This window comes from Sus scrofa, chromosome 16 (assembly GCF_054392235.1).
Source record: "Sus scrofa isolate SSC_HxYL_T2T_F1_AM1 chromosome 16, Sscrofa_HxYL_maternal_Yorkshire_Landrace_v2.0, whole genome shotgun sequence".
NCBI lineage: Eukaryota > Metazoa > Chordata > Mammalia > Artiodactyla > Suidae > Sus > Sus scrofa.
The window spans coordinates 85,337,086-85,354,418 of NC_139398.1; the positions used below are offsets into that span (position 1 = coordinate 85,337,086).

At 44.2% G+C, this 17,333-nt stretch overlaps 1 protein-coding gene across 17 annotated transcripts in view; it reads left to right on the forward strand.

The window, feature by feature from the left end:
* The window catches only part of SEMA5A (semaphorin 5A), a 530,468-nt gene that overhangs the window by 390,184 nt on the left and 122,951 nt on the right, over positions 1–17,333 (forward strand). The gene's annotated exons all lie outside the window — the stretch shown is intronic.

Here is a 17,333-nt window from a genome sequence, read left to right on the forward strand (position 1 = left end):
TTCAGTATAGATTGTTCTGGGAGGTATAAAGGGGAGAGAATTGGGTAACGTCAAGGTCTCACTTGCTTTTTTATTTTATTTTTTACTTTTTATTATTATTATTTTTTATTTATTTATTTATTTTTTTGGTTTGGGCCATTCAGTGGTTGCTGACAACGTTTTCCGAGAAGGGAGAACCTGCAGTTTTCATGTCAAATTCCATGCAGAGGATTCAGTCTGTCCATACACAGTGGACAGACTCCCTGTCCTCAAGAAGCTTATCTTTTAGAACGAGAAACAAACAATAAAATAGTTACCTTAAATGTTAGATGGAGAAAAACAAATAAAGCCTGAAGAAGGAACATGGGGTAGGAAAGATTTCAGTGTTAAGAAGGACCTTCTAAGGGCAGCACACGAGATCCACTGCGTATAATGATTTTCAAGAGGTGGGAGAGACAGACTGGGGGGGGGGTCACTTTCTGGGACTTCAGTTGGAGGGACTATGTGACCTTCACTATTTTCACCAGAGATTAGACCCCGAATCTGTTTTTTTGGTTTGTTTTTGTTTTTGTCTTTTATCTTTTTAGGGCCGTGCCTGAGTCATATGGAGGTTCCCAGGCTAAGGGTCCAATTGGAGCTACAGCTGCTGGCCTACACCACAGCCACAGCAACACCAGATCCGAGCCACGTCTGCCATCTACACCACAGATCACGGCAATGCTGGATCCTTGACCTGCTGAGTGAAGCCAGGGATCGTACCCGCAACCTCATGGTTTGTAGTCGGATTCGTTTCCACTGTGCCACGACGGGAACTCCAGAATCTGGTTTTTATGAAGTTCACAACCACTGCATGGAATCATCTCAGTGAGAAGGAAAACTGAAGGGATCACGAAGTAGGTGACATTGTGCTGGTCACAGGGTTGGGGGTCAAGGTAACCAGACGGAAAGGCGATTCCTCGATGCAGGTGGAAGCCCAGACTCCCGCGTCCACAAAGACCCTGGAGAAACCAACGATGCGATCCTGTCCTTCCTTCTCAGCTTGTGTATTTTTAACACAGAACAGGCATTTTTATTGTTACTTGCTACCGATCATTATTAAAATCCAGAAATCAGTAATACTTCCAAAATGAGCTGGCAGGAAAAGCAAAGAAATAGAAAGTGTTCCAGAGGGCGTTCCTGTTGTGGCTCAGCGGTAACGAGCCAACTAGTATCCATGAGTGCAACTGGCATCCTTGAGGACGCAGGTTCAATCCCTGGCCTCACTTAGTGGGTTAAGGATCTGGCATTGCTGTGAGCAGCAGGGTAGGTTACAGACCCGGCTCGGATCCCGCGTTGCTGTGGCTGTGGTGTAGGCCGGCAGTACGGCTCCAATCTGACCCCTAGCCTGGGATCTTCCATATGCCGCGGGTGTGGCCCTAAGTAGACATAAATAAATAAATAAATAAGTATGTTGTAGAAACTTCTGTAAGAGTAGCAATTGCACCTTGCTCAGCAGAAGTCAAAATCCCATTCCTGAAATAATGAATTTCAGGAATGGGATTTTATAAACACACACACCCACATAATGATATATATAATTATATATATATATATATATATATATAATGAAATAATAATCCCATTATTTATACATATATATGTATATATAGTGTATATGTGTGTGTGTGTATACATATATATATAGATAGATTCTTCCAGTGCCTAATTCTTCAGTTTTTCAGCTCCCTTCTAAAGAGAGGAAGACTGCTGAGTCTTCCCTCGGGCTAAAGTACCGAAGACTTCAGAGACCCTAGGGAGATTTTTTCAGGTACCAAAAATTAAGTAATACGGTTACTGTTGCCTTTTACTGGCAATTATCTCCCTTAATATTTCTAATCAATTCACAACTGCCTAAGTGTCACGCCCAGGCATTCATTGGTGAAACCCTTATTTTGGAAAGATTTTTTTACAATCGCTCCACACTCTGACCTGCTCCCTGGAAATTGGAAACCCACACCCAATCTGGATGTGCCCTGCACGTGTCCATTTATATAAGGTTCCCGCGAGCCGAAAGGGAGCATTGTGTCCTTTGAGTGCTTATTTGATAAAGTTTAATGGATTTTGAGTTTTTAATGATAATATAATTACAGTGAATAGCAGCGGTGAAGGACAATCCCAACTGCCTGGTGTCTCGGGTTAAACTGTGATCTCCGCAAAAGATATGTCGCAGTCCCAACCCGCCAATAGCTCAGATGTGACCTCATTTGCAAATAGGGTCTTTGCAGAGACAATCAGTTAAGATTAAGTCATACTGGGGGAGAGTGGACCCTTAATCCAATATGACTGGTGTTCTTATAAGAGGAGGAGAGAGACCCCCGCACAGGAAAAGGACATGTGACAATGCAGGCGGAGACTGGAGTGATGCTGCTGAAAGCCAGGGACCACCAGTGATGCAGAGCCACCCCCAGGAGCTGGGAAGACACAGGAAGGAAGGTACCCAGCGTCTCAAGGGAGCGTGGCCCTGCCACCTTGATTTCAGACCTCAGGCCTCCAGAACTGTGGGGTGGCACATTTCTGCTGCTTTAAGCCGAGGATGTGCTATTCTAAACTGCAGCGGCCCCGGGCACTAATTCACCTGGGTGTACTTTTCCACTTTGCATCTGGTCTCGCAGCCACATTTAAAGTGCAGCCCGCCTTTCCCCTGCTCCCCTGCCATTTCTCCATGTCCTGAACTCAACGAACAAAAAATGAGTATTTTGGTATTACTCTGTCAGGCCCAATTAAAATGAAAAGTCTGCTGTGGAGTGCAGTGTAATATATGCCAAACCACTTAACATGGTATAAAAATAATTCCCTGTTTTGTTTTACTAAATATAGCAACATTAATTCTTGGTTTTAATATGTTTTTAAACATGTTTCCTGAATAATTTTCGTACTTTATGCCTCGTTCCCCAACCACAAAATAATCTGAAGTTATACGCTAATGAGTAAATATCCCAATTTACTCTAAATTGATGCAATCCACTTCTGTCTTCACAGAGGAGCCAGTTTTACATCTCCTGTTTCCTTCTCTATCTGCTTTCTCTCTCCTCTTTCTCTGTGTCAGACTCGTGTAAATCTTTCGTTCTTTCTCTTTCATGTTTCACATGATTGGTATTGGTTGCCAGTTGTCCCAGGGCATAAAACATTGCAGTCTGTGGACCAAAGAAATACAAACTGTGTCTCTTTACCTGGTCTTTTCGTAGAAATCCCGCCCGATGCACATTTTTGGTCCTGTTCCTTTAGCTGTCATGGCAGGTGCTGGAGGTTAGCAAAATAGCCCCCTATTCCAAAGTCTGCTGTCCTCCTGTTTACACAAAACTCTAGTTAGTATATTAGTGTTTCTGTGTGAAATGATATCATTGCTCCAAGGAGATTTTAGTAACATCCATCCAGGGTCCCAGGTTTTCTTGTTTTGTGAGTTAGAGACCTCCACGTGTGCAGAGAAACATTCAAACCATTTGCTGTGAAAACTTTGCCAGGTAAGTCCTTTGTAGAGCACCAGTTATTGGAATGCATAAGTTAGGATATGTTTTTGCAGATACTTTTGTCCTAGAAATGCAATTATGAGAAGACCCACCTGTCTGCTAATTTGACGACAAACTTGCAAGTGTTATTATAAAAGGATTTCTCTCAATGATCTTAAGAACACATGTCTTCATAGGTAATAAAACTCCCAATTAAATGGCCACTCCATCCTCATTCATTTCATCATCTGGGAGAAAATGCTTTAAATACATTGTACAGGTATTACCAACACTTGTTACCTACTTTTCTTAGTACAAAATTTGTTAAAAGGTGTTTCATCCAAACACACACACACACACACACACGTATAATATTAGCAGTGTAACACAACTTACATTTATTACCTTGCAGTTCCCATGAGTCTAGAGCCTGTGTTTGTCTGGCTTGTCTGCTCAGGGTCTCAGCAGGCTGCAATTAAGATGTTAGGTAGGGCTGCAATCTCATCTGAAGGCGTGGCTGGTGAAGAATTCACATGCCAGCTCATTCAGGTTGTCAGACAAGTTCATTTCCTTGTGGCTGTTTGACTGAGGGCCTCAGGGGGTTGCTGGCTTTTGGCAGAGGCCACTGTCATGTCTCACAGGCTGCCTGCAGTTCCTCCCCACCCAGCTCCTTCTCCAACATAACCACCTCCTCCATCCAGACTGCAAAGAGCCTTTCTTCTCAGTGAGGGGCCTGGCTGTCTTTTAAGGGCTGTCACCTGATTAAGTCAGGCCCACAAAGGGTAATCCCACTTTAATTCAAAATCAACACCTGTAAAACCCCTCACTATGGCCGTATAATGTCACCTGATCCCAAGAGTGACATACCATCATCACAGGCTGGGCTACTCCAGAAGAGGGGGTACATATGTATGTGATTGTAGGGCCACTTTAGAAACTTGCTACCACAGGAAGTGTCCCGAAGCCCCATCCCTGCCAAATAAACAAGCAAACAAAAAAAAACTCTCAATGTAAGTTTCAGTCTTAAAAGTTTAAAATTAAATATAAAATGTTTCTCCTTGGGACAAACATCTACTCCTGCAACTATTAGGGTGGCTCATATTCAAAGGCGAAAACCTCTCTCCCTCTAGTTTGAGCTGCCCAGTTGCATTGATTATTGGCTCTACGCCTGGTCATCTAGACTGAAGACTTCATTTTTCATTGGCTCCAGTGCTCCGTGAGCTAATGTCTGCCCCGGAAAAAAAACAATCAATAGTGTAGAAGTGGAAGGCAGGGAGAAAATGCCATATATTTTATGGCATTTAACAGATAATTCCATCACAAACCAAAGACAAATAAAATATCTTACAACATTAAAAATGTAATGGCCATCACTGTCTCTGCCTGCACCCCCTCCCCCCATCTCTACTCTCACTTCTCCTTCCTTTCTTTGTACTGTGACCTTGAGGTGTGGTCTTTTCCTGACTCTAGGGATAAACCTAGACCCTGTCAGGAGAATCCCTGACTTCACCCTATAGGCAGTCTGGCAATGGCATCTCCCCTCTAGGGGGCGCTGTGTGTCTGCCACCCAGTTACTCCAGGACCACTGGGGCGCATTCAGGTTTCCCCCAAGAAGACATGGTCCCTGCTCCGGACTGACGCAGACGTTCTGTGGATGCGGTTTTGTGATTCCTTTGGGAAGGCAAGGAACAGACTTTTAGAACTCCCCCTCCTTCACGGTGGCGGGTGAACATTAATGGAATATGCGAAATTGCTCTCAACTGGCCACCCTCGCATTCTCTAAGCAGAATTCTTCTCAGTACCATAAAATCTGGAATAATTTGATTCTGTTATGATGTGTTAACAAATTGAATCTTTGCCGGAGGAAATCTCAGGTTCCGGTCAGGGGACAGTGTTGCCCCCCTCGCCCTTTGATAGGAACGTTGTCTTTGGAGTAAATCTTTCTGTAGTGATTTCATCCAACAGACAGGACATGGTCACGGAGGCTCGACAAAGGTGTCAGGTCGTTTGGGCCAAGGCAGACCGGCACCTGATGACCGCAGAAATTACTTGTAGGATTGTTGACGCCTTGGCTTTGACCGCCGACCTTTTTCATTCTTTGCCTGAGTGCCATCCACCGACCTTGCTGTCTTGTATGCATGACCCTTGCCTGGCAATGAGATTTAGGCTTTGGCCTCTAGGTAATTAAATTCTGAAGCAGAGGGCAGTACACAGAGAAGGGTCAGGAGAGAATGGGCATTGTCTCCACTGTGTGAGAACAAACCCGTGGTTGTCAAGGAGGAGGCAGTGGGATGGACCGGGAGTTTGGGGTTAGTAGATGCAAACTATTACATGTGTGGAATGGATGAGCAATGAGGTCCTGCTAGCAGCGCAGGGAACTATATCCAATCACTTGTGACGGAACATGAGGGAAGATATTATGAGAAAAAGAATGTCTCTATATGTATAACTGGGTCACTTTGCTGTATAGCAGAAATGGACAGAACATTGTAACTCAACTGTAATAAAATTTAAAAAAGAAAAGAAATATCCTTAATGGTGACATTTTAAATGAGCTTTCTTCTAGAAGTCATTACACGGCAGAGTGACCAGAAGTAAAAACACCCCATCATTTCTTTGCCAAGAGGATTTTGCGGAGGAGATGTGGGGAGCGAAATCCGTCCGTGTGAAAGGAAGAGCTTTGACAGACCTGGGAGTGAGCAAGCGCTGAGGCAGAGGGAGGGTGGTGTACCTGCAAATAGGGCCGTTCCCACCGGGAGCCCATCAGAGGAAGCGGGAGCTCCCCCATCACAGTGGGGAATTAGCACAGGTGGAAGGAAATAGTCCTTCCGCCCGGATCCCAGCAGCAGACTGGGATTGGGGTAAAGAGCCTGACAGTCGTGTGGTGATTGACAGCGGCATGTCTACAAACAAACCCGAGTGGGTGTGGGACATCATACGTGTCATTTGCAGAGATGTCAACATCAGAGTTTCTTATAAGTTATTTCTTGCCAAAAAATTACACAATCCCACAGTGCAGTTAAAAAGCTATCCAATTGTTGGTTGGTTTATAATACTTGGATCCAGTTGTTGGTTGGTTTAAAATACTTTCCTTTTTGAAATATTGAAATGGCCAAATTGATGTTTCTTTTTTTTTTTATTATTAAAGTATGTTGACTTACAATGTTGTGCCGCTTTCTGCTCTACAGCATAGTGACCCAGTCATACATATGTGCACATTCTTCTTCTCATACCATCTTCTCTCATGTTCTATCCCAAGAGACTGGGTATACGTCCCTCTGCTGTGCAGTAGGGGCTCGTGGCTTGTCCTTTCTAAAGGTAATAGTTTTAAATAGGGCCTTTTATGGTCTTGAAAAGGAAGTGTCTTTCCGAAAAGATGCCGCAGAGGTTACCAAGAAACCATACAATTCTCGTAGTGTTGAAAATGGCATGGGGTTTGAAACCAGTGTCCTAGGAGCAACGACCTATTTGCTTGTATCTGACTTAGCTGTTGGATAAATAGGTATTTTCTCAGAGAAGCTGAAGGTGTGATTTTTGCTAATGAGACCTTGAATGAAGAATCAAGGCAGCCAAAACCTAACCAACTCCTAAAGTCAAGAATGCCTGAGGAATTCCCGTTGTGGCTCAGTGGAAATGAATCTGACTGGTATCCATGAGAATTCAGGTTCAATTCCTGGCCTCACTCAGTGGGTTAAGGATCTGGCGTTGCCGTGAGCTGTGGTGTAGGTCGCAGATGCGGCTCCTATCATGCATTGCTGTGGCTGTGGCTCAGATCTGGCATTGTTGTGGCTGTGGTGTAGACCGGCAGCTACAGCTCCCACTCAACCCCTAGCCTGGGAACCTCTGTATGCTGCAGGTGTGGCCCTAAAAAGACAAAAGGAAAAAAAAAGAATACCTGAAATTATATTTATGTATGCAGTCGCTCTTGTAGATCAAAAAAAAAAAAAAATGTCAAGGAAAAGTGTTCCTTCCGCTGCTGTACCCTGGCTGACAGCAAATGCTAAATAAATACTGAATAAATGGGTAGGTGGCAAGTAGGGAGCCATCTGTCATCTGTCCAGCTACTCATCCCTCCGTCATCCAGCCACATTGTCATTATGTTAGCTCGGCCCAGAGATGAAAGAAAGAAGAAAAAGAGCTTCCGAGCTTTTTCACCAGTTAAGAGCATTCAGTGCAAATTAATTAACTTTCTGACCAAGTGAATAATTATCATCTCTTTGCGGATTTCTGAAGGCTACAAAAGCTTAACTCTGAAATTTTTAAAGCATTTTGAGATTAAAACAATGTTCAGAGGGCAGTTCTTGTACTCTATTTTTAGTCTAATCATACACTCTGAAATAATAAAACTGATTAAATATGTAATTTTTTTATTTGAGAAATTAAACTTGAGTGGAGAGAGGAAAAGAAAATTTGCTCAAGAAAGAGGATTTCTCTTCTTCTTTAACTAGAAAATATGCGTTCAGCATATACCATGTGAGGCTAAAATATTGAGACTTGTCTACCATTGGTAAAAGTTCCTTGCAACGATCTTGAGTTAAAACCGGTAGAAGTTGGTTTTCACACCTCTAGAACAGATATATCAGGTTTTTATAGCCCTCAATTTTCATTGTTTTGTGTTATAAAAATTTCAATAATTGTCTTCATACTTAAAATCTCATACATGGATGTGACTCTGAAGTCATTTAAAAAAATCCTCACCTGTGGTATTGAAAGGGTTCTCAAAAATTAATTATCAGCATAAGCACTGCATGTAGGTCCTCAATGATATAATCACGTATGTTGTCATACCTGACCTTGAGATGACTAACATGTGGAACCAAATAAAACATGATAGAAAAGGACTTATTCGCAAAACAGAAACAGACTCAAAGATTTCAAAACCAGGAGTTCCCGTCGTGGCCCAGTGGTTAACGCAGCCGACTGGGAACCATGAGGTTGCCGGGTCGATCCCTGGCCTTGCTCAGTGGGTTAAGAATCCGGCGTTGTCGTGAGCTGTGGTGTAGGTCGCAGACGAAGCTCTGATCCCACGTTGCTGTGGCTCTGGTGTAGGCTGGTGACTACAGCTCCGATTCAACCCCTAGCCTGGGAACCTCCATATGCCGCAGGAGCGGCCCTAGAAAAGGCAAAAAGACAAAAAAACAAAAACAAAAAAAAACAAACTGCATTAGTATCCATGAGGATGTGGGTTCGATCCCTGGCCTTGCTCAGTGGGTTAAGGATCCAGCGTTGCCATGAGCTGTAGTGTAGGTTGCAGACGTGGCTCGGATCCTACTTGGATCCCGAGTTGCTATGGCTGTGGCGTAGGCCGGCAGCTACAGCTCCGATTGGACCCCTAGCCTGGGAACCTCCACATGCCATGGGAGCAGCCCTAGAAAAGGCAAAAAGACAAAAAAAAAAAAAAAAAAAAAAAAGATTTCAAAACCAAACATTTGGTTACCAAAGGTGAAACACTGAGAAGAGGGACAAATGGGGACGTTGGGATTAACATATACGTACTGTTTATAAACTAGGTAACTAACAAGGACTTGCTGTGTAGCACAGGGAAAGCTATTCCATTGTGCTTAATAACCTATATTGAAAAGAATCTGAAAAAGAACTGATAGGTATATAAGCATCACTGCCTCACTGTGCTATACACCTGCAGCTCTGATTCACCCTCTAGCCTGGAACTTCCATGTGCCGCAGGTGCAGCCCTGAAAAGCAACAAAAAAAAAAAAAAAAGTTTAATTGTTTTAATAAAATTAAAAAGAACAAGGCACAGCAAGCGTCGTGTGAGTTTAGCTGACACCTCGAAGGCTCAGTGGTCACCGGGAAGCTTTCCTGAGGCGCCTGCAGCTCTCTGCCACCTCCCAGCTTTCTCTCCCCTACCCCTTTATCTTTCACTCTCAAAAGGATCCCAACCGAAGTCCACCCCTCATATCACGGGGAGACTTTCTTGCCAGACACCTCCATACCCAGGCCCTTAGGGTGGATGGCAAGAAGTGTGTTGACACCTAGCCCCAGCTCTGTTCAGGACATTGTCCAAAGAATAAGCGTTGCGTCCAGAGGAATGTTAGGGAATAGAAGTGTCTGCCTTATTATATACTTACAATGCCTTTTGTTCTTAATACTCATTTCTATTGTAATATATTTACATCAAAATTAGCATCCTATCGTGTGTCTGTGTGTTGGGGCGGGGGTGACAGGTATGCCTGTTCACCTAAAAAGGTAAGTTTGCAAATATAAAAAATTGCATTCTGTGTAGTAGCTTTCTTTGTAGTTGGGTTTTTTGTTTGTTTGTTTCTTATTCTTTTTATGGTTGCACCTGCAGCATATGGAAGTTTCCAGCCTAGGGGTCAAATTGGAGCTGCAGCTGAGGCCTACACCACAGCCACAGCAGCACTGGATCCAAGCCGCATCTGTGACCTACACTGCAGCTTGTGGCAGCACCAGATCCTTAACCCACTGAGGGAGGCCACAGATTGAATCCACATCCTCGCGGACACTGTGTCGGGTTCTTAACCCCCTGAGCCACAATGGAACTCTAGCTTTCCGTTTTTAAGAAGTTTTTTGGGGGGTAATTATAGGCACTATTTTAGATAGGTATTTTCAGTATAAAGAGTAGTAAGTAATAACACAGGTGTGCCAGTTTACCCATCAGCCAAGCGACAGAGAACAGCACAAATGTTCTGAAGGCCCCTTTTTACACCCCCCAAACCCAAACCCTCTTCCCAAGGTACCCACTACCCTGAATTTTGTTTTTATGATTTCCTTGCTTTCTTTTATCGTTTCACCATATTTTATTCCCTAGAGGGCATAGCTTAATTTTATATGGTTTTGACCTTTAGGTAGATGGATTTATGCGTATTCTCCTAAGATTTTCTTTTAAAAATTTTGAGCAAAATTCATCCACGTGCATGCACACAACTCACGATCCTTCATCTTTGCCACTATACGGTTTTCTACTCTTCACTTGAACGTAATCTTGTTGGTTGGCTTTTGGGTGATTCCCAGCTTTCTGCTCTTACCGGGGTGCTTGTCTCTGCCTCCATGGGCGTCTCCTGGAGGCTGCATGGAGAACTTTGGCCAGGGCAGGCCTTCCCAGTCATGGCAACCATAGGAAATGGCATTCTGTACATGGCACATTGGAAAAATCAAGGCTGCTTGCTGCCATGGAGACCAGCCAAGCAGGGCAAAGCTGCCCACACTGTCCCGTGCGTGGAGGAGATCTGTGCCACGGTGCATTCATAACCTGTTCATGGTCCATGGGCTGGGAAGCTGAAGTTGCTGATCCGCAGGGAGCTGGAATCTTCAGCTGTGCTACATACGCTGTTCCACATGGCTTGTTAAAGTGTTTTGCAGAGCTCAGCCCTTTATCACACTTGATCTAGTGTGGGGCGTTGCACAAACACATGTAAACAGAACTGTTTCCCAGTGGTCATTCCCGATGCATCACCCTTCCAAGGAACCCTTGCTCCTACAAGTCCCTGAGCCACGGTCCCTAATCTTCCCACTTTGGCAGGACGCCCCCCTCCCCCACTCGCCCTCGTTCCCTTCTGTGCCTGGTGAATGATATTCATCTTTCAGGGTCCAGTTGAAAAGTACAGACTTTCCCTTCCCCATCCTCTCCTCCTGGACTGGTTAGGGATTTCTTCCTCTGGATCCCAGAGGCACAGAGACTTGGAAACCATGACCTGGCTTGGGAGGGTCAGAAACACCCCACAGAGGGGAGGGTTGGAGCTGCCTGGAGAAGGTTTGGGAGGATGTGGAAAACCTGCAGATGGATGCATCCAATTGCTCGGAAAGGTGAAAAAAATAAATTAGCTGGCAGAGTTCCCATTGTGGCTCAGTGGTTAACGAATCCGACTAGGAACCATGAGGTTGCGGGTTCGATCCCTGGCCTCGCTCAGTGGGTTAAGGATCGGCATTGCCGTGAGCTGTGGTGTAGGTTGCAAACGCGGCTTGGATCCTGTGTTGCTGTGGCTGTGGTGTAGGCTGGCAGCTACAGCTCCGAGTAGGCCCCTAGCCTGGGAACCTCCATATGCCGCAGGTGCAGCCCTAGAAAAGCCAAAAAAAAATAAAAATAAAAGTAAAATAAATTAGCTGCTGTTGTGAGTAGAGAGAGAGATGAAGCTAAAACATAGGATGGGTCAGGTGGAAAATTTTATCCTGACAAATGAAATGAGACTTCAGAGGCATGAACAGATTTGAGCCAAAGGGGAGACACATTTGCTTTTGGGATATGCTGAGCTCTGGTTTCCTTTAGTAGGGCTGACAGTCAGTTGGAAATCCCTCTTTGAAGCTAAAGAGAAGGGTTTGGGTCGGTAATGGAGACCTCGGATTGGCTTCGAAGCCATAAGCATGGATAAGTTCACACCGAAAGAAGGCCTATGAGAAGAGGCAAGTTACCAAATAACTTGGAATCTCAGCCACCAGTTCATCATTAGTGTAGTGTAGCGAGTCAGAAAAATGACAAAGTGCTTTTCTTATTCCACTGAGGAGAGAGCTGTCTTTTTTCCTTCCAAGTTAATGGTGCAAAATACGAAAGCGCCTGGCATAGGTTTTTCTCAACCGCCTCAGTCCACACCCGATGAAATCCGATGCAGTGTGAATTTGACCACTGGGAATGAGAGGATAATCTAGACTCTGTATTCCTGCCTGCTGACTGTCAGAGAAAGGCTGCCAGCTTTGCCAACTGGGTGGCTGTTTTGTAATTTAGATACAACAAATCCAAGAAGAGTCATTTCCTGCTGGAAACTCGAATGGCCGCCTTAGCAGAATGATGAGAGTTAGAATTGCACGTTGGGGCTAGATGAGAGCTTTAGAAAAGGATGCCCAGGGGACTTTATTAATTGCACACTCGTTTTAAATGTAACAGGGTCCTCAGTCACAGGAAACTCCAGCGGTAAATTTCCTGTAAGCATCGGCTTATGATTCAGGGTCTTTAAAGGAGTGTTCTGTTTCATTGTGTCTCTCAGGAAGGCAGCAGAGGTTGCTGTAATAGAGCTATTATCTACCCCTCTGCTTTAGGTGTGGGCAGTACTGACAGAGGCAGGGAGCTTGCTCGTTTTAGACAAAACTTGAGTAAGGGCTTATAATCTATAAGCTAAAAAGAGCAGTAAAATAATAGTGGATTCTTACATAACACACCCCGCGTGCCAGGCAGCATCTAAGCCATCTGCGTGGGTGAGCTCCCCACGTGGTCCCCAGCTTGTGAGCTGGGCCCAGGGTGAAGCTGAGACCCAGAGACGTGCGTGACCTGGAGACAGGAGTCTAACATGGACCACTGGGCACCAGGTCCACACAGTGAACCTTGTGCTCTACTTGAGCACCTACTGTGTGTCGGGCCCTGTTCTAGATGCCACTGAGAGCAGAATGAATAAGATCGACTCTGCCCCCAGCACCTGCTTCCCTGGAACTTAGCTGCCAAGGGTGACGGTACTTAAATAGGGCATAAAATAATACTTTGGGATAAAAGACCGTTGCGTCTAATTTATAACTAGTATGTTCAAGCTGGCTAACTCTCCGCTGTGAGGACAAATAGAAGCCATTCGTTGAATCTGATAAACCGAGTTCATTAAAATCCCCTTTGCAGGCCTACAGTAGCCAAGAAGGCCTGTGTTCTGCTCTTAAGTCCCCTTTTCTATATAAATGCGATGCTGAGCTTCCGATGCCAAGACCAATTTAATTCATTTGCTCAATTATGGGAAAAAAGAAAGAACTTTCGAAACATATTCGCCGTCTGCTACTTTGGCGTAACAAGGGGCTGACTTGATGAACTTTATATAATGATCTGTTGCTATGGCAACGTGCTGCCCGGGGAGCAGAAGAGGGCATTTCATCATTACCTCACTGATAACGCTTGGAATGGGAACGGATGCAAAGACAAAAGCTTTTCTTTTACTCTGGCAGTAAGTCTGGGTCGATGAGACCAAACACTGAAAATGTCTCTGGGATGCAGCAGCAGAGACCCAAACAGAGTCAAATGCACCGTTGCAAATAAGGTGATTCAGCTCCCCGCCCCCGCCGCCCCGTTAGTGGCCTTGGTGTCTGCTGTGAATCTACAGCTCTGTCAGAGGCGACCTTTGTCAGAATTGCCACCTGGCCTGTTCACAGGTTTAATTTTGGTACTGGATTCGGCACACGGCAAGCGCATCATAAACATGTACAGCAAAACTTAGAAAAGTCAGGAGAGACGGAATCACGAGAAAAGATTTAACCATCTAAGGTTTCACGAGACTCCCACATTTTTATGTTGTATTTTCCTGAACTAGCCTTCTCTTGGTGTGACTTTTTTCCTTTCTTAAAACAAAAATTTGGAGTTCCCGTCATGGTGCAGCGGAAACGAATCCAACTAGAAGCCATGAGGTTGTGGGTTCGATCCCTGGCCTCCCTCAGTGGGTTAAGGATCTGGTGTTGCCGTGAGCTGTGGCGTAGGTCGCAGATTCGGCTCGGATCTGGTGTGGCTGTGGCTGCGGTGTAGGCCGGCAGCTGTAGCTCCGATTCGACCCCTAGCCTGGGACCCTCCATGTGCCACAGGTGTGGCCCTAAAAGGACAAAAGTCAAAAATAATAATAATTATAATGTATTGAGCATGTTACAGCTCTACCCCTTAAATGTTTTTTCATAATTATTTTATGTTTTGCAAGTGCTTCGGGCTGCTATACCCAAGAATGAATTTCTCTGGGCCTTTGTTCATTGTTCAGGGTTCTCAAGCTCATTAGAGTTGAAGCTCCTGTATACATGGAATATAATGACAGGAAATATTGTTTCATTGTTGACGCTTTAATGAGTTGAAAAGGCTGTCTGATCATATACAAGTTTGAACAATCAAAATTATTATTGCTATTTATCGCAATAGTAAATATTATATCGAACTGATCATGGGTTGTTTTTTTTTTCCCTTCCCTCTCTCCCTCCTTTTTTCCTTTCTACCTTCCTTCTTTCCAAAAATAAAAGATTATTTTCATAAACTCCTGAAATTTTAGTGAGGCTAAAATTCCAGACATCCTCCAGAAAGAAATTCATTGTCTTCAGCAACCTGTACCTCAAATCCTGGAAGGCTCGTCCTTGAACTTCGTTCTGAGACTAATTTTTCCCCCAGCAAATCACTAGGGTCGTTAGCATAAAGGTTGTGAGCAAGGCCTAAGATACCTGAATTATAATGTTTACCAAAATGCACCTGTTTTTCACAATGCTACATGTTCTGTATCATCTCCTGCTGCTTTTCTGTCCACGATCCTATGTATAGGGCATTAAGCAACATAAATGACAATATTTGAAAATGCCAGGCTGTTAACTGATAGGAATCTTCTGTCACCATCATACAAGGTAAAAAGAAAGTTGCCGAACAGTGTGTGTGCTGCCTTCGCGCTTGAACGTGAGTCGTGATATCTTAGGGAAATACAGGAAGGTAATTTGGAGTCTAGTGTGGAAATGTTTGGAGCAAATCATCCAGGGGACAGGATCTCTCTACTCTTAAGCAAGTCCACGTGCCGGTCTGCTCATGCTGCCTTAACGAAGGCAGCAAAGTGCCGCAGACTGGATGGATTAAGCCACAGAAATGTCCTTCTCACTGGTCTGGAGGCTAGAAGTTCAAGGTCAAGGGGTTAGCAGGGTTTCCTTCTTCTGGGACCTCTCCCCGCGGCTGGAGGACGGGCATCTTTCAGATGTGGCCTTACACATGGATGCCTGCATCTGTGTCCTAATTTCCTCTTCTTATCAGGACACCAGTCCTATTAGAGGAGGAACCCCCCATACAGCTTCTTTTCACCTTCCTCTCCTCTTTCAAGGCCCTCTCTCCACTATAGTCACGTTCTGAGGTATTAGGAAATGAAGACTTAAACATAGGAATTTTGAGGGGCCGCAATTCGGCCCATAATAATCCCTATCTTTTCTTAAGGTGCCTTTCATGCCCAGTGAGAGCTTGTTTTATGTAACCATCCCATCAAGTCACAGAATAGACTCTTGTTTAAACACGTGCATCCATGTTGGCTACCCAACTGGAATTTGAAATTTAGGGACATAGCAATTTTCCCCCAAAGTAAACAACAGTATTGTCAATTTTTAACCATGATAACTGAATTATGTGTATTAGTGTTCATATTACATAAAACTTACATTACAGAAACAATTAGCAGGTGTTCCCGTCATGTCTCAGCGGTTAATGAACCTGATGAGCACCCATGAGGTCGAAGGTTCGCTCCTTGGTCTCGTTCTGTGGGTTAAGGATCCGGCCTTGCTGTGAGCTGTGGTATAGGTCACAGACTCGGCTTGGATCCCACGTTGCTGTGGCTCTGGTGTGGGCTGGCTGTAGCTCGGATTGGGTCCCTAGCCTGGGAGCCTCCATATGCCACAGATGCAGCCCTAAAAAGACAAAAAAAAAAAAAAAAAAAAAAAAAAGAAAAGAAAAAAAGAAAAGAAATTAGTGGTTTAAGGATATTACTTTTATTGTAATTTTTTTGTTTCAACCAATCTTTTGTCACCTTGTATCCTCTTTTAAAAAACAACTGAAAATGAATATTCTAGGCATTTTTCATCCATTCATTCTCTTATTTCCTTCCTAAGCTTGTGGAAATGAGAGCCCCTAGCCTGGCAGAGAAGCCAGATCTATCCTGGGCTTGGCACCACTTATACCATAGGTGTTTGTGTAGGGAATTTGGTGATAAGATATGCATATCCTTGGAGTTCCCGTCGTGGCGCAGTGGTTAACGAATCCGACTAGGAACCATGAGGTTGCGGGTTCGGTCCCTGCCCTTGCTCAGTGGGTTGACGATCCGGCGTTGCCGTGAGCTGTGGTGCAGGTTGCAGACATGGCTCGGATCCTGCGTTGCTGTGGCTCTGGTGTAGGCTGGTGGCTACGGCTCCGATTAGACCCCTAGCCTGGGAATCTCCATATGCCGCAGGAGCGGCCCAAGAAATGGCAAAAAGACAAAAAGAAAAAAAAAAAGATATGCACATCCATAAATCATAGCCTAACCTTTATCTCGAATAACAGCTATGACTTAATACACCGTTTTATCAGACCACTTGATCTTTTAGAAATTCATCAGCCATACTAGTACTGGTTCACCATTGTAAGGACTTCTTCTTGTACTTTCCAAAGCAAAGACGGCTTCAAAAATTTAGCAAGCAGTACTTGGTTGATATAAAGAGGACCTAAACTTTGCCCCAATAGCCTGACCTTTGGAAATCAACATTTCTGGGTTTTGCTTTCCTTACCTGCAAAATTCAAAAGGTTGTTATGGATTCCTTCTGACTCTGATATCCTATGACTCTTTAGTTTAGTTTATGACTCTTTGAAATTTTAGTTTAGAAAACCTAATGACGGTAGATGATAGGCCTGTAGAGCGGCCACACCAGTAGGGTCCTGCATATTCTCCCCCAAGGTCTTATCTTATTGGATGCAGAAAGTTGACCCTATTAGGGAAAGGAAGGTTGCCGGTATTTTTCTATTTGTCCATCAAGTTTGCATCTGTGCTTCCCTTTCCTTGTTAGCTTAAAGTTGGTATTTTGGTATAGGTAATTTCGGTATATCAGTATTTTTTTTTCTCATTTATGCTAGGTTTCATATGGTGATTATTCAGGCTATGGGTGATGTAAAATCATGTCGCCCTCACTATTTTGGTTTGGGAGAGAAGCTCTGCTCCAAAAGAGTAGGGACAAGCTTCACCTGTAGTTAAAGGAAAACTCTACAAGGCAGACAAACAAAAACAGAAAAGGGGGGAAAAAACCTTTTTTAATGGTTCTGATTACTTTGTGGCGATCCACAAGGTTCTGACATAACCTGAAGTAATTACATCTGCTCTCACGGGACATCTGTCATTTGCCCGTGGGAAAATTGCCAGCAGGTGATGCCAGGTGGCTGAGTGAGGCATTAGGGGCGAGATG